We start from the raw sequence: 18,182 nt of genomic DNA on the forward strand, positions 1-18,182 counted from the left end.
TAAAGGAATCTCATCACAGCTGTTATCTGAAGTGACAGACTGAACATTTCACCTTTTTCCACTGTCCAATGACTTTGGCTTTTGTTTATTGGGCAACATATATATAGTGTGGTCCAAATCGAGTTAATTGTACCCAACTCATTTAGAGACAGCTTCAACCATAAAATGAGCTATGCAGCTGCAAATAGAAAGACAAAATAAGAAGCACTGAGTAAAGTAAAAGTGATATTAAAGCAAGGTGCAGTTTTGTGTGTGTGCAAGCCCAAGCACGTGTGCGCTCATGTGCATGCGAGCGAGTTTGTGTTCGTTCACCATCAGCATCCCATCCAGAGGCCATAATGGATGCAATGTACCATGTGGTCATTGAGGTGTGTGTGTTCACCCCTCAGTGCTTCGGTGAAGTGAACAGCAGAGCGATAACGAGGAGTGCTCTAATGAGGCCCATTTTCACTGTACTCATCCCCTACATCCAAACAGAAGAAGCAGTTTCTTTGGTTCATCCTTGCAGTCCCAGCAAATTGGAAAGGGACTGTCGAGGGCATTGACAAAAGGTTTGATTTCAGTAAATGAATCATTCAATTTATTATCAAGTGAGGCATTTGTTTCCATGCACAAAATACTTTTGTAGAGTAAGTTAGTCTGATATACCTTTGCTCACAAATAGTGTCAGAATAATATCCTAAATTCTCACTCAACACAGATACTTCCACATGTTGACAAAATCTTTTCCGAGCCCCATATGCACACTCCCTGTCCACTATATTAGAAAGTACTTTGTACTTCCACTCACTGTCAGTGCCTAATAGTGACACCATCAGTGTCACTATTAGGTTGAGAGTAGTCCATCACCCATACAATATCTAGCCAAGAGCGATTCTATGGTCAGAAACTGACCAGTGATGAAGGGCTAGAGGATGGCTGACACAAATTGTGTGTAGAAAAAGATAAAGTACCATGTCTGAGGCTATGTACCCAGACCTAAGTGCTCAATTGTGATTTACAGCTCAGAGCTGAAATCTCATTTGTTTTAAGACCTCCTCTAATTCTGTCGGTCCATATGTTACATGGTTACCCGCGTCACCGCATGCAACAGGCCTTCAGCATCAGAACGCCTGAAAGCATTTTTTTTTTTTTTTTTTTTTACAACAGCATAAGGTCTTTAGCTTAGAACACAAGCATTGTGCAGATGCAACAAAAGTCATTTAGTTGTGTTGATTCATATAGGAGTCATGAAGCAGTTCACCTGATTGTTGTGAAGATCCAGTTAAGTAAGTAAGTATGATACATTCACAGTTGGACATTGCTTCTCAACAACTATGTGTCAATGGCTTTAGACACATATAGTTTGGCTGGAAGTTTCTGAACTAAAACCAATTTTAGAGGAAGAACTGCACAAACTGTACAAAGAACATAAATTTTGTACTGTTCCTATTGTCTTCATTCCACTACTGTAAAACTAAGCTCCCGATACTAAAACATTATTCACTGTGTGTGTTTAAGGTGGTAATAACTCCTGCAGATGGCATTGCACAAGGATGATTAGGCTATAAATACCTGCAGGGTGTGCGGTGGGATTCAGACATTGACAGTGGTACAATGCAGATGTTAATGATTAGGAAAAAGGAGTGATTGCATTTGGGCATACCAAAGGCCATAGTGTAAAAGAAGTAGCTGAATATGGGCTTACCAGCATACCAGCCTACAGGTAATTCTCTTCAGAATTGTGGCTGAAAGACAAATCTAATGGACAGGGACCACTGGTGTGTTTCATGGCTTGTGAATAAAAACTGCTTCGCCTACAGGCAAGTATTGCTGAGTGGCACGCAAGAGGCCTTTACTCACAAATGGCAAGAATTTCCTAGGATTTTTTCCTACGATTTTTGCCACTGCTGGTAGACCTGTATGACTATACTCTTCGATTCACCTGCAAATTCAGCTACTCCCTTCACACTATGGCCTTTGGCATGCCCACATACAATCACTCCTTTTGCCACTATTTTTTACCATCTGCTCTGCTACCCATTTTCTACATGTTGAACAAGACACTCACTTCACTGTACCACCTCTTCTCAAAATGCTGCACAACACACAACACTTTATTAGGGCTGGACCTGAATATTTGAGCAATCGGATATTCGCTCATTGAACAGGTGTTTTTTTCTTTCCTTTGCTCCACCTCACTCTAAAATTACAGTTCAGTTCAGGTTAATGGAATTCAAGACAAAATCAGTGTGTGACTGCTATCCAAAACTAGCTTTTGCAGTGGAATATTGCCTGCTGGTTGGAGTGGTAGGTGGCAGCTGATCTGACGCACGTAGAGGGGACCCCAGCGAGCAGTCTTCCAGCAGGTCAGGCTTGGTGACCATTTACTCGGAGAGGTAAAGAGACAGAGTTAGTTCTGAATGGATTTATGGAGAGCAGAGAATGTTGAGTAGTATCAGAGTGTGTCTGACAACTCCGGCAGATCTGACTATAACAGCCTAATTTAAAGGAGAGAGCTAGAAGGTAACACAAATGCCTAGCGCCTGAAGCGATAACGTCCATCTGCTCCACTGTCCACAAACCTGAGTGATCGCGTGCAAGCAGCGAGACGACAGCTCCAGAATTTCAGTATACTACAATTCCCTGTGTCCGTGAACCCCTGGACCTACAACTGTTATCTAAGGGGAAACATTACTTACCAAAGCTACTATACATATGAGTTTTCAGCCTAGATTTAAAGACTGAGACTGTGTCTGAGTTTATCTGGAACATTATCTGGAAGGTTATTCCAGAGTTGGGGGGAGGCTTTATAAGAAAAGGCTCTTCCCCCTGCTGAGGTTTTCTGAGTTTTGGGAATGAGTAAGAGGCCAGCACCCTGAGATCTATGTAGTCTTGATAGTTCATAATATGTAATAAGATCTTGCAGGTACTCAGGAGTGGAGCCAAGCCATCTCAAACTTAACATTCGTATCTAAGATATTAGAAAAAGCTGTGGCCCAACAACTCTGCTTATACCTGAGTAAAAATGACATGTATGAGAAATTCCAGTCTGGATTTAGACTCAATCACAGCACAGAGACAGCCCTAGTGAAGATTACGAATGATCTCCTTCTTGCCTCTGATCAAGGCTACGTATCTTTATTAGTCCTACTAGACCTTAGTGCAGCCTTTGATACAATAGATCATTCTATATTACTAGAAAGATTAGAGAAAATGGTTGGAATCACAGGGACAGCCCTATCATGGTTCCAATCATATCTAACGGGACGCTTCCAATTTGTAAAGATAAATGATTTATCTTCAAACTACGCAGAAGTAAGATATGGAGTTCCGCAAGGCTCAATTTTAGGACCACTATTATTTACATTATACATGTTACCACTGGGCTCAGTTATAAGCAGACATGGCGTTAATTTCCACTTCTATGCAGATGACACACAGCTCTATATATCAGCCAAACCTGACGATAAATTTAGACTACAGAAAATGGAGGACTGTGTAAAGGATATAAAACTCTGGATGTCACATAACTTCCTTCTCCTTAACAGTGACAAAACCGAAGTTCTCCTTTTAGGTCCAAAAGACTCTAGAAATAAACTATCAGACTTAATGTTAGACTTGGCAGATTCTCCCATCATTCCTGGTTTAGCAGCTAAAAATCTTGGCGTCACATTCGACTCAGATTTATCATTTGAGCAACATATAGCTAATATTAGTAGAACAGCCTTTATGCAGCTTAGGAACATCTCCAAACTAAGAAACTCCTTATCACTACAAGACGCAGAAAAGCTAGTACATGCTTTTATTACCTCAAGGCTAGATTACTGTAATGCGTTACTGTCAGGTTGTTCCAGCAGGAACCTCAATAAACTTCAGCTGGTGCAAAATGCTGCAGCCAGGGTCCTTACTAAAACTAGAAAATTTGACCATATCAGTCCAGTTCTATCAGCACTTCATTGGCTCCCAGTTAAATTCCGTATTGAATACAAAATTCTTTTATTAACATATAAAGCCCTACATGGCCTCGCTCCTGAGTACCTGCAGGATCTTATAGTATATTACGAACCATCAAGACTACTTAGATCTCAGGGTGCTGGCCTCTTACGCGTTCCCAAAATTCTGAAAACCTCAGCAGGGGGAAGAGCCTTTTCCTATAAAGCCCCCCAGCTCTGGAATAACCTTCCAGATAATGTTCGGGACTCAGACACAGTCTCAATTTTTAAATCTAAACTGAAAACTTATATGTTTAGTTTAGCTTTTGGTAATTAATGTTTCTTAGATAAGGGCTGCAGGTCCAGGGGTTCGCGGACCCAGGGAATTGTAGTACTCTGAGATGCTGGAGCTGTCGTCTCGCTGCTTACACGCGATCACTCAGGTTTGTTGACGGTGGAGCAGATAGATGCTGGTGTTCTCAGGGTACGCCCGTGTCCGTGTTACCTTCTGGCTCTCTCCTTTTAATTATGCTGTGATAATCAGACCTGCCGGAGTCATCAGACATACCCAGATGCTGATGATCAACATTCTCTGCACTCCATAAAATTCCTCTTAGAACTAACTTCTCTCTCTTTACCTTCCCCGAGTAAATGGCCACCCAGCCCGATCTGCAGGAAGATTGCCCGCTGAGGTCCCCTCTACCTGCATCTAACCAGCTGCCACCTACCAGTCCAGCCAGCGGGTCCCCCCCCCAACCCGCCACCACCCATGGCTCACCCGCCAGCCGCTGCTGCCTGTTTGGTGGCCGTGCTGAAACCTAGATGGACTCGTGCCTGTCTGACACTATTAATATCACAACTATTAACTTTCTGTTGTACCTGGTTTGGTAATTTTTATCATTAATGTTTAAAACAGTCTGGCCAGAGGAGGATGGGTCCCCCTTGTGAGTCTTGGTTCCTCCCAAGGTTTCTTCCTCCAGCTCTGAGGGAGTTTTTCCTTGCCACTGTCGCCGTTGGCTTGCTCACGGGGGTCTTTGACGCTTCATGTTATTTCTTCTTTCTTCTCTGTCTCTGTTCTTTATTAAGTAATAATTATGTAAAGCTGCTTTGTGACGACAACAGTTGTAAAAAGCGCTATACAAATAAATTTGACTTGACTTGACTTGACTTTATATGTTAATAGAAGAATTGTGTAGTTAATACTGAATGTAACTGGATAGAACTGGACTGATATGGTCAATGTTTTTAGTTTTAGTAAGGACCCTGGCTGCAGCATTTTGAACTAGTTGAAGTTTATTGAGGTTCCTGCTGGAACAACCTGATAAAAGTGATCTAGTCTTGAGATAATACAAGCTTTTACTTTCTGCATCTGATAGAGATAAGGATTTTCTTAGTTTGGTGATATTTCTAAGATGTAGAAAGACTGTTATATTAATATTAGCTATATGTTGCTCAAATGATAGATCTGAATCGAATATGACGTCAAGATTTTTAGCTGCTGGACCAGGAATAACAAAAAAATCAACCAAGTCTAACATTAAGTCTGAGAACCTCATATATGTGCTATTGTGTAAAAAGATTTGTGTTTAAGGTTTCTACATTTATTTTGTATTTAAGTGTTCTTTCTGTGTCAGCTGCGCTGCTAACAACTAGATGTGTGGATATATACATAGTGTTAAGTTAAGTTAATTGAAGTTAATTGTGTGTTCTTTCTATTTTAAGGGTGTGACGTTGGCTACTTTTGTAAAAAAAAATTATTAAACTTAGTGTTTTGGTATTTAAGGTATTAATTTAAAATGTTTTCTTTGTCTGCTATGCTATTTTGTTTGTTAAAATGTTTTCACTACCTCCTATTCCCTCAAATTGAATATTTGCTACCAATCAGTGCCGAATATCTGGAGCATAAAAAATGGCATTTGGGCCAGCCCTAGTACTTATAGCCTGATGATCCTCGTACAATGCCATCTGCAGGAGCTTGACGTTACTACCACCTTAATCATGCAAGGTGATTATTTTTTGTTTGGTAAGCTTAGTTTCTATAAGTTGTGTAAATTTAATTACACACTGAATCTCTTTCTGAGGAATCATAATCATCTCGAGGCCACAAATTTCACCCCTGGCAGACAACATGTTTGAGGGGGCTGAAAAGGGTAACATTCATTTTTGCAATAGTTAGAAGAAGTGAGAGAAATTGGGAGCATCCAGCGTGAGCCTACCTCCTTGTCCATGCATCAACAGCAGCCTGGTGGGGACAGAGCACAAGGAAAGGGTGTTATGCATTTCAGCCTTATTAAAGTTATAAATGAGGCACAGTGCATGTGTGTCAGTTCAGACTTATACACTGTGCCAGCGTAAATCCATTACACTATTTGGAGCATTTAAACAGGTGTACAGCTTCTAGCCTGCATTTTGTTCTGTTTTTTTTTTTTTTTTTTTTTTTTCGCAGCACCTGTTTCCTATTTTAGTTCCATGCTTCTGTAGTTATTGCTCTGTAGCATTTAGTTACTTAATAACATAATGATTCTAGTGTAAATCTGTTATAATTGTGAAAGTTCAGATTAAGCAACATTTTTTAGTAGTAAAAAAACAACAAATCCACAGAAATACTTGGAACTGAAGGGGATGCTCACTCAATACAGCTTGTTCTACTTTCACATCTGCAGGAAAGCTTTGCTGTGCTCCATATACACTCTTTCTGTCCACTTTTTTTAGAAAGTACTTTGTACTTCCGCTTACTGGCCTGGACTGGTTGTGGGTTGTGTCGGTGGCATTGACTGGTATGAGTTGCTCATGGACAGCAGTGATGCTGGGGTATGCACACACGTCAGTGTCACTGTTAGTTTGCGAGTAGTCCATCACCCTCACAATATCTAGCAAGGAGCTAGCTTCTGTGGTCACAAACAGGGCTAGAGATTATCTTACACCAACTGTGTGTGGGGAAAAATAGAGTTCAGTCAACGTTTCGAAGAAAGGTCCACAATGGTTTTCTAAAGTTTCCGATAGTGAGTTTCAGATGTTTATGTTGTGGGGAAAAGATGGAGTAAAGTCACTGATGATATGCACCTTAATTCTGATTTACTGCTCAAATCTGATTTGGTCGTTCACATAATCATTGTACACAGCGTTGTAAAGCTGAACAGATCACTCCCCCGAACTAACCCATATATGCAGATTATGTAAAGTACTCCACCCAGCATGCTCATCCAACAAACACAAATGTCCTTTTTCCTTTCCGTTAAATGATCTGATTCCTTCACATGTCAAACAGTTGATGACGCACAAAATGACAGAGATAAACAGGGTTTACAAAAAAATAGAGTTGTGCTGTGTTTGTTTTATTTATTTTTTTGTGGAAGGAAGGGAAACAGAAGGAAAGCTATTTCTTTTGTTTACATACTGTAAAGAGGAATACTGTAGCAAAATGCACCAAATTCAGTATTCAATACATACCATGCCAGTCTCCTTTTAGTCTTTGGCTTCTAGATTTTTGTAAAATAGGGTAAACCTGGTTATTTTGCCCCCCCTGGTCCTGACTATCAGCTGTCTATAATAGGACATTCTGGACGGATTTATTTAGTTTAGCAGAGACTTATTATTAAAATGATTGTTTTATAGTATGTTTACTCGCCTCCCTGACCAATCAGCTCCAACTTCCTTTAAAACACTGTAGTTAAGTCACTTTGTGTGTGTTTGTAGTAGTACACACTGTTGCTTGCCGACTACTGGTGTGAAATAACAGCTTGTGAGGTGAATGTGCAATGATTTGGGTTTCAGTAACGTGTGTGTTTTAAAACTAATGTTAGCCTCCATTCGGTTCTAAATGCACTCATCAGTTCTGGTTTAAAAAGAAAGAAAGGCGTGCGGTTCTCCCGCTGGTAAAACTATCAGTGATAGTTTCAGATATTATGTTCTGTTTTCATGTTTCACTGTGAAATAGTTCCACACTGCAGACTCTTAACTCTTTATTAATCTTCTGAGAACGTTCCTCTGTGCTTCCGACTAAGCAATAATGTCCATTGAAGGTGGCTTGAGGACACTAGATGGCACTCTGAACATTGTGGTTAAAACAAATAAAAAAAAGCTTAGACATCCCTAATTGCATTGTATTGACGTAAAAGTCATATAATTTTCTAACTGAATGTTCTTAAAGAAATTACTATCATTAATGTTTTTATAGAAATTACATGGTCAATAAATACACACTGATAGCTGATGCAAAGTCAAATTCTCCAAAACTTCAGTACTGCTGCTCTGTGTCTAGCTGTGAAAAAGAGCACTAGAGCCTGAAACAGTGATCCTTGTTCTGCACTCTCCACTGCTTCCTGACCTCCCCACATCACAGGCCCACAGGCTGCTGTAAATATTACCTTTCTTGTTATCTCTCAGACCTGTTTTTCCGGTAAATGGGGAAATGTGTAATCCAATACAGTTCCCGGGCAATTTGCTTTCCGAGGACATTGTAGGTGACATGTTATATTGTATTTGTGGCTCAGGAACAAACAGTCAGATTAATAAGTAATGCTGATGTTCAGATAGTATTTTAGCCCAGACTCCCTGATGGTGAGCATTTGATTGTGGGTGAGATTGGAACAATAGGCCGCATCCGTGAAGCACCTCTGCTTTTTTGTGTCTGATGCACTGGGATGTCTATCACAATACATAAGGTGTTGGCAGGTAATACAGGAAAGGAAATCACAAATCAAACAAGCATCAACCAATTAGTCTATTAGTCTACCAACCAAGTTTGGTGTCAGAAGTTTGTTTCTTTAGTTTTGCATCATGAGGAGCTTTGAGACTAACGCAACAAAGAGGGTCACCCAGGTCAATCCAGCAACCTCCCAATGAGAGGGCCATTTTAAGGTAGAATGGAAAATTTGAATGAGATTCTAACCTTAACTTTATTAAACCATATGGTGTTTTTACTACTTGATCCCTGCCATGTGTGTAAAATGTGCTTCTGATGAATTCATTAATGTCAATGTAATTATTTCTGTTCACACAAAAAGGAAGAAATGGAAAAGGGCCCTTTTTGATCATGTTTTGATTATTTTTCAACATTTTGTAGATTATTTCTGATAATTCCATTTTAGACTAATGGACTTCCAGCAGGTCATCTTGGCTAACTTTCCCAAGTAATATATCCAAGAAAAATATTACTGTTTCTATGGTCATCAGGCCTGACCTCAAAGCAGTGGCCAAGGGCACAATATGATTTTCTATCCGTAGTTCAGTGTTGTCCCTCTCACTGAGCTTAACCACACCCCACATCCTCCATCTTGATCCTCAATCACTTGTCAAGGGCAAACGGCACAAAACTGAGCATATGTAGAGAGTGGATCCGTCAGACTTTTTTTTATATGTTCCGTGGATCAAACAGAGGGTTGATCTGAGGGTTGGCAGGCTAACATGAAGCTTGATCTGAAAGACAGAGATCACAGCTGTCCTTCAAAAAACCCACAGCGGCAATGCGCAGGGGAGCGCGCACATCCATCTGCATCCACCAGCTCCCAGCGCTGATGAGAGGGCATTGTAAACATAATTATTGCAGCTAATGATAACGGCAGATAGATGATGAGTTTCTCTCCAGCTCATTTACCTTTGGCAGCCATAGCAGGTGTATTGAAGATTTTTCATTTTGCTCCAAATAATGCCGAAGTGCTATTTTTCTTGGGAGGCATGAGGCAAAAAGTTACAGCATGGAATACTAATTAGCCTGGCCACCTACTCTTGTTGAATGAAGCACATGAAATGGTACAATATCTGTCGACAGATACTTTTAGAATGCAAGTCATTAATCCAGAAAGGAATGGTCCCTTAGCAAAATGACACGTGGAAATCATGGGTCTCTTTCAGGCCATCTTTAGTTTGTATCCCATAAAAAGGGAATGCTAGCACAAAGCATATCTTCCTTTGCTGTTCTGCATTTCAAAGATGAGAAGTCAATAAATTTTTTATTTTTTTATGTTATATTTGTTTGCCAGTTTATTTGCTATTACCCTACTGTTTACATACATACAGTAATACTGTGGAATGCAACAAAAACCTGCCAAATTTGGCACATTATAATTTAGATATCAGTACATTATCTATGCTGCATTTATAGATCACCATTCACTTCCCTTGAAACACATACGGTACTTGAACTATCTGGCCACCTAATGAGGTCCACTTTACGTCAACTACAATATATACCGAAGTGCAAAATTGCTGGCTGTCAGACACCTTCTACCCCCTTCATCACTGATCAGTTTCCCACCACAGGAACATTGATCAAGTATTTTTTGGGTGTTGGACTGTTCTGAGCACAGCAGTGTGTTGGGGAAATCATAAAATGGAATTTAGACAATCCCATTAATTTGAGTAGACAAATAATTTTAAAATGTAGGCCATTAATCTTTAGAGAAATTGATACTTGGTAAAACGCACAGGGCTCCATGTACATGGAAATCATGGCCCCATCTCTGAACATCTACAGACTTAACTTCACTGGTTTGCAATAGAAGGAGAGACTGAGACGTAGGAATTGCAATCTTTTTGACTGTAATGCCATATACCCAAGGCGCTGTATTATTTGTTACAGTGGCTGTGCTCTCTTGCACACTTTAATATCACGTTATTTGTTTCATCTCGGCCTTGAAATAAAATTCTTTGTTTTTGTTTTATGGGATTAACGGCGAGGTTGTGGAGTGTCTGGAGGTATCTGTTGTGTTTTGTTTTATTAGTGAATTATTTAGACTCTGGTAAAGCAGCCGACGGAGTGAGAGAGACAGACGGAGGATTGAGGCCTGCTGGCTTTCCCATTCTCTTCTTTCAATCACTTGCTTAATTTGGTTTGGTACTGTGGAACCGCAAACGGGTGAAAAGGAATTCGCTGTCGCTGTGTTTCTCGACGTGGCGGTGGAAGGGTGTGGTAAATGATTTCCCAGAAGGCAGAGCATGCTGAATTGGTACATAATGATAAAGAAATATCAAAACATTAGGGGTGAGGAGATTTGAAAATGGATTTGGAATGAAAAGGGAGAGGACGCAGAGCGGGGCCTAACTGGAGTGCTCTCACTCAGCATGGGTTTTTATGTTTGACTGTCAGAATAGCACAATATCAGACTTGGTGAACTTAAAAAAACAGCAACCTTTTTCTTTTTATTATTATTTATATTATAGTTTTATATGATTTTATTGTAATACTTTACTTATTTACTTTAATTCCATGTCATTTATTTATTTTATTCCTTATATTGTTTAAGCTTGAACATACATAACATACCTAACCAGGCCTGGGACTGCAGAATAAAATGAGCTATTTGGTATTTGGTTATAAAGTAGTTTCCATGGTGAAAAAATAATGCCAGATAATGTGTTTTGTCCCTGTTGAATAAATAAAATATTAAATTGTGTAATTTTCTGAGAAAGTTCTGTGGACATTCAGGTGTTAAACTCAATTAGCCTAAAACATGTTTCAGAGCAAAAAATAAAGTGCCCTAATTTCTGTTCAAAAGGTCATGGCAATGAGTTATTAGGGAGTAAGCACCTGAAAGCCATTCCCCTGTTAGACGTGACAGAGAGGCTGTCATTTCTCCCTTTAAAAATAGTGTAAGGTAATAAATGATCATTTCTGAATGTGTTAGCTACCGGCAGTAACTGCTCCACAACTTCCACTCCCTCCTAAGAGGGATTAGTCTGGTGAAATATAATCCCTGATGTGAGGCCCTCCTCAGACATTTACTTATTTATTTCTTTTTCTTTTTGTCAAGATCAGCAAAAGTGGGCACATCACTGAGAATGTTTTGGTTCTGACTAATTTTGGATCATAATCCAGAAGTATGATATCTTGAGAATGTGGGCAACCTTCCATACATCAGCTTACTATTCCTGTGATCTGACATGGAATGGGCTGGGAACACCTTGAAATCAATGATGCTAACATAGATATTCATACAATTTTGGTATGATTCAGTTATCTACTGTGCTATTGTTGTTGCATGAGTTAGAGGTGTATAAAAGTCCACCAGCATTGTTCTCTGAAATGATGGTGTTCCATCCAATACTTTTGGGGTGAGTTAGGGAGTTGGCAAGGGTGGTACCTAATTACTAAGAATAATACATAGTTCATTCATCTAAATCTAAAAAAAATAAAAAAAGTTTTTATTTATTAGTCTTTATTTTTCAGTTGCACCTCTTGCAGGTCTCATGCAGGTGCCTCGGCAGTGGATGTGGCTGGTCCGTAGACTGGAGGATCACTGTGACAGTTTCAGGTGGAGGAGTCTATTATTAGTTTACCTCTCCGCCATGGCATTTTATCACTGTTGAGTCTGATGGCCTCCCTACTTTAAAAAAGAGGAGAAGTCGTGCATCTCAATCCGCCCGTTCATATTTCATGGGGCTCAGTGTCATAAATAAAGGGAGCACGGCTGACCTAGGCTATTAGTTACACACCTAGCTGAAGCCAGTGGGTGCTTTGTCTTTGGTTGGGCAGCACCACTGTACTCTATATGGAGTCACTTGCAACAGGATAGAGAGAAACGACATGCTGCAGAAGCAAACAAACATAGACATGATATTTACACTCACACACAGCATAGCCTTAGGTGTGGAGGGGAAATACCAGAGGAGAACAAAAGGTGAAAGTAATCCAATGTAAACCTCTGCCCAGCAGTGGAAAATCTACTGAACATGTGACATCAGACTAGGGTTGCACCCCAGAGTGTATGTAGTCAAACAGGGGGGTCAGATTGTAGGTCAGTGGCGACCAGAGCTGCCCAGACTGTCGGTTCCCCCTGAACATATCTCACTACACAAGCTGTGTTGCCTCTCCACCCCCCCCCCCCCTCTCTCTCTCCCTGAGCTGATGGCTGGAGTAAACAGAGGCCTCTCACTCTCACCCCTCTGCCCTGGACTCCATCTGTCCTGTCCGACAGATAAGCCTAATGTGTTCAGCTTTGTTCAGTGCTGTGTTTTGACTAGAACCCCTCTGGGCCTGAGCCTGCCACACAAAGTTTGCAGAAAGAGCCAAGTATTACCAGTTTCTGACTTGATCTTAAGTATGAAGCAACTAAACCCTAGTTTTCTAGACGTGGATTAAGCCTAGCTTGGATTAGTTTAGCACTAACTTTGGTCTGGAGGCAGGGACAGAGAAAAAGATGGCTTTTTTTTCCAAAGTTCCAAAGTTTTGATTGACAAAACATTAAAATAGTTTTTTTCCAATTAAAAAATGAATTGTAAAATAATAACGGAAATAGAAGTATTAGAAAGTAAAAAAAAAATCAAATAGACGTATTATGCTAGCTAACGTATCTACGATAATGTAAATAGTAAAAGTAAAAGGAAACATCGGAAAACTAAGACCATAAAAATTTATATAAAACATTGCGCAAAACCCAGACTGAATAAGTAGTAATTTGCATTTAAAGGTAATATTTTCAGCTCCTCTCATGTCTGCTGCAGGAACACATAGTTTATGAGACCATGTAATGCCATATATACTAATAAAGAATTTTGAAATCAAGACAATATTTAACATGTAGCCATTACCTGAAATGTATGTACACCTTCAGTTACTAGCTCATCCCACTAACCCATACCTTTTTTTGCCATGTTAATGTGTTCATGTTTGCACACTTACCACATAAAGTTTGACAGTCTTACACAGTGTGCATTTCATGTTGTGTGTGTCTGTCAAGAGGATTGCTCTGTTTTATTGAGCATATTGTTTAAATATGTTATAGACCTACCTCAAAAAGCAGTTGTGAGCCATTGTAATGCAAAATCGTAGCTTGTCATACTAAAATGTTTCAAAAAGCTTAGACCAAAATGGTAAAACTCTTGGAGTTTGGCTAAAAGTGTTGGGTCCAATTTTTTCCTTTTTTGAAAAATCTAATTTGCAAAGAGTTCTCCCAAAAATAAGGCATACAAAATATAAAAGTAGTGTGATAGTGTGTCATTCAGTGTCAGAAGCCTTATAAGCAACTCTAAACACATCAACCCTTTAACAGGTAGCAATGTCCTGAAATGTATGAACACCTTCAGTCACCAGCTCATCCCACTCTCTTTTTCAGGACAGTAATTTATTATTAATAATTGCCACGTTAATGTTTTTTTAATGTGTTCATGTTTGCACACTAACCACATAAAGTGAGAGAGTCTTTTACATGTTCAGAATTTCACATTGTGTGTCGGCATTTCACGGCCTACAGAAGCCTGTCAAATGTTTCACTAACCAAAAGGCTTAGGCCAAAATGGTAAAAATACTCTTGGAGTTTGGCTGAAGGTGTTAAGAGTGTTAAGAGTTACCTGTTTTCTTACAGACATTTAAGGTCATTTTGCGCCTGGCATGTTATCTTGTGACATATTTTGTAGACCTTTAAAGACAATCTAAGGACCATTCTACATTCCTACCTAGATTTAAATCTGAATCTGAGCTATATGGGTCATCTCTGTGTTCTGTTACTGGTCAGAGCTGGTGCAGGCAAATATGCAGTATGCAGTATGGTGCAGTATGTATGTAATGTATTTATGGTTTAGAAAAAAATCATTATTTACAGTATTGATGTTACTTAAAGATATCTCTTTTTTACTGTTCCTCATGGAGACTCTTTCTCAGACTGCAACCATAATACCACGTATAGGCCTCACCTCTGAGCCAGTGCTTTTTACTGACACAGAACTTTGTGATCCATTAAAAATAGACACTCTTGCCGGCCTTGAAGACAACCGAAAGCGCTGTCGCCTGCGAGAATCCATCAACAACAAGCCGCTTCCACTACACAGTGCCGGACCCGTCAGAAAGTTGAAATCATCTCCCATCAAGCTGACTGGTGACCACCTGAAAATCAGCGATTGACATTTCTCCTCCGATCGTGTCTCATCCATTTTTTAATTGTGCTCATTCCCTCCTGGCCAGTCCCACGGGGGCCGGCGGACTGACGCGGTGGCCACTGTCATCCGTCTGGGCTGACAGGAGGAGCGAGAGAGAAAGAGGGAGAAAAGGAGAAAAGAGAGAGAGAGAGAGAGAGAGAGAGAAAGAAGAAAAAGGAGAGAGAGAGAGAGACACCACGCCACTTCCAACCCCAGTGCTGATGTGTCAGGCTTATCACACAGCCGAGCGCTCCTGAGGTGACATCCTCCACTGAATCAGTGACATTTCACGGACGGTGCAAATCTATCCGTCTTTGTCACCAGTTCTAACCCCTCCCCGTCGGCCTGCACACACGCGCTCTCCTGGTTTTTGCATTCCTGGAGTTAGCATATTGATCACGGTCGAGTCAGTGGACTGTGGAAGGCATTTTTTAGGCTAAAGTGGGCATCTCCACTGTCTGGTCACTGTCACTTTCCGCTGAGCTGGGTTTTAATCCTGCGATATGTGTGTGTGTGGGTGTGCACTTTGGGTGACGAATGTCATTGGGTTTGATATTTGGTAGGATGGGACATTGGCTCCTTAGATACCAAAATAACTTTAATACTTTTTTCCTCCCAGTGCTAGTTTTACAACTTTTAATCAGCATATTATAAAGCACTCATTTGACGAAAGATCTAATTTGCAAAAAGTTCTCCTTAACCCAAAAATAAGGCATACAAAATATCAAAGTACATACTAGATTTAAGCAAAAATATTTTATCCATATTTGTAGTGTGTCATTCAGTGTCAGAAACCTTATAAGCAACTCAAAACACATGGATAACTGTGTGATGATTTAGGCATGCAGTTGTTATGTTGCACATTACGTTAATTGATGGGTATACGCTCTCATTACTTGTTTGCTACATTAGTCTTGTAGCTCCAGTACAAAACTAAAGAAATGAACTTTAAGCACCAAACATGTCTTGGCTGATGGACTACGTTTGGGCTAAGAGGAAAATTGTGCAAATTAGAATTTTTTGCTGAACTACTGCTTTAATACTGATATGGATGGTTGTAACTTTGGTAATCACACTCGGGTCAACAGCAAGAAACAGGAGACAGAGACCTCAATGTCTCATACTTAAATAACAGGGCCAGTGTAATTCTTTTATTTAGAGATATGTATCTGTAAGAGTATGGAGGGTCTTTGGCAAGAGTATTTGACAGTGCCACCATGAAAACTTGAAAACCTAATATAGAGATATTAGAGACATGCCCTAACAGAGCAGGCCTTTAAGATTATACAGTTCAACATATGTTGTAGTAGGCGTGCATCATGTTTAAAGTTGTACTGTAAGTAAAATACTGTTTGCAAAGTTTACATTCCACATTCTCTATACAGTTGTGGTTCATAAACACTCATTAAGAACATGAATGTCAAGGCAATAGTGGGCTTTCAAATAATCTTTTGAACTGTACAATCCACCTAAATAGAAAAAAAAATGGTGTGACCTGACCAAAAAACTCTCTTCCACAAGGCTTTTTCTTTGTTGATGTGGTTAGCTGTAAACTTTAGTTAAGCTTGAAGGGGTCAATTTTGGAGCAAGGGTTTCTTGCATGGACGGCAGCCTCTTAGTCCATGGAGATATAATACATTAGGCTAGGTAAATAAAAAGTCATTTTTGAATTTCCACCACAAATGATTGAATAATCATTCACACTTGTATATATATTTATGGCCTTGTATGTATAATTTGTGCCTTGTATGTATAAATTTGATGCTGAGTTGATTTCAGAAAACTTTTTCTGATGTTGTACATTCATTACAATTTAAGTTTAGAAATCAATCAATATTAGCATAACATTCTTATCCAAGAAAAGCATGTGTAAACTGTGAATTTAGAAACTTTCATATAAAAAAAGCTTTGTAAAAGTAAAAATAGGGAAAAAATACTACAGAAAATTTATTATTTATAGTGGTTCTTAGTTTAAATGTTTAAATGTTTAAATGATTTTCTTAAAAGATTGTCTCTGTTATTCATAAGCTTATCAATTATTAAAATGATGTTCCTCTCTTGAACTATTACAATGTCTGGGCATATTGGGAAGACAGTTGAGGCCAGTCCACATTTTCCACTTAACATTACATTTGCTTGTTTTTTTGTTTTTTGCTTTGCTTTATTAGAGAGGGATAAAGATATCATACTAAAAACAGAAAAGTATATAAAAGTACAATTAGATTTAGGTGAGCCTATATGGTGCTTTTACCCTTATTTGCAGAAATGACTTGCTTTAGATCACTTTAAATCATCAAAGAAGTTTTGCCTACTTACTGTCACTTTAAAACTGTTGATGCTGATAAAAATGACTTCAGGCTGTTGCCCTGCTTAAATCTGTGCTGGTATTCTATTTTTTGTCATAGTACAACCTTGTTAGATGTACCAAACAGCAATAATTAAGTGGTCTCAGCATCCTACCTGGCAGTAAACATTCATTTTGTGTGGCAAATCTGTTTTCTATTTGCCTTGATAGATATGGCACATCATTTGTTACAGTCAGATTAATTATATCTGATCATCTTAAAGTCTGCTTAATAATTTAAATGCAGTAATACCTCTGGAGTCTCTGTGACTTTTATTTCAGGTCTGCAGACCAGATATAGCTACTCTCTGTGGCTTCAGATGGAGGTGCACCATATTGATTAGTTATTCTGTTAATTAAAGTCAGTCTCAGGAGAGAGAGGCTGTTCCAAAATTAGAGCTGCCCCACCAGAGGAAGGAGCACCAGGGATGGCAACATCTGTAGCATGCAATGTTGAGGTTAACTCCCTTTGTGACTGTGTATTTAAACTTGACCAGCAGGTGTGACACCATCAATACACACACACACAGTTGGTAGTAATGTAGTAAACTACACACTAAGAAAATACTTCTATAGTACTGAGAAAGGATTCTTTGACTTGTGACATTAGTGGAAACTATTGGTGCTATATAGAATCATCTGGAAAAGAATCAGTAAACACAGTCTAACTGAATTTGAATCTCAGTGTACATAGAGGAGAATTAAGATGACTTAAATTGTTGAATTATACATTCACTCATATTAAAATGGACAGTTTCTTATGAATCTGTGTCAGTTCAATAAACAATCTGGATAATTCGGGTGCTGGGTGAATATGTATATATTCACTGCCAACCCAAGTAAATACAACCGAGTCAGCCATTTGACTGCACAAGTCGGAAAATTATATTTCCCTTTTACCAACACTGTTTGAACGCAGGATACTCTATACTAAACACTAACACCTCAAATGCGGCTCCATTAGTGGTTAAATGCAGGCTTCAAGTGGGTCATCGGACTAAGATGCTGTACTGTGAGCTGAGTATCACAGGTTCGAATCCTGGGTCATGCTGCTTCACTATCAACAGCCAGAG

Source organism: Salminus brasiliensis, chromosome 14, assembly GCF_030463535.1.
Source record: "Salminus brasiliensis chromosome 14, fSalBra1.hap2, whole genome shotgun sequence".
Taxonomy (NCBI): domain Eukaryota; kingdom Metazoa; phylum Chordata; class Actinopteri; order Characiformes; family Bryconidae; genus Salminus; species Salminus brasiliensis.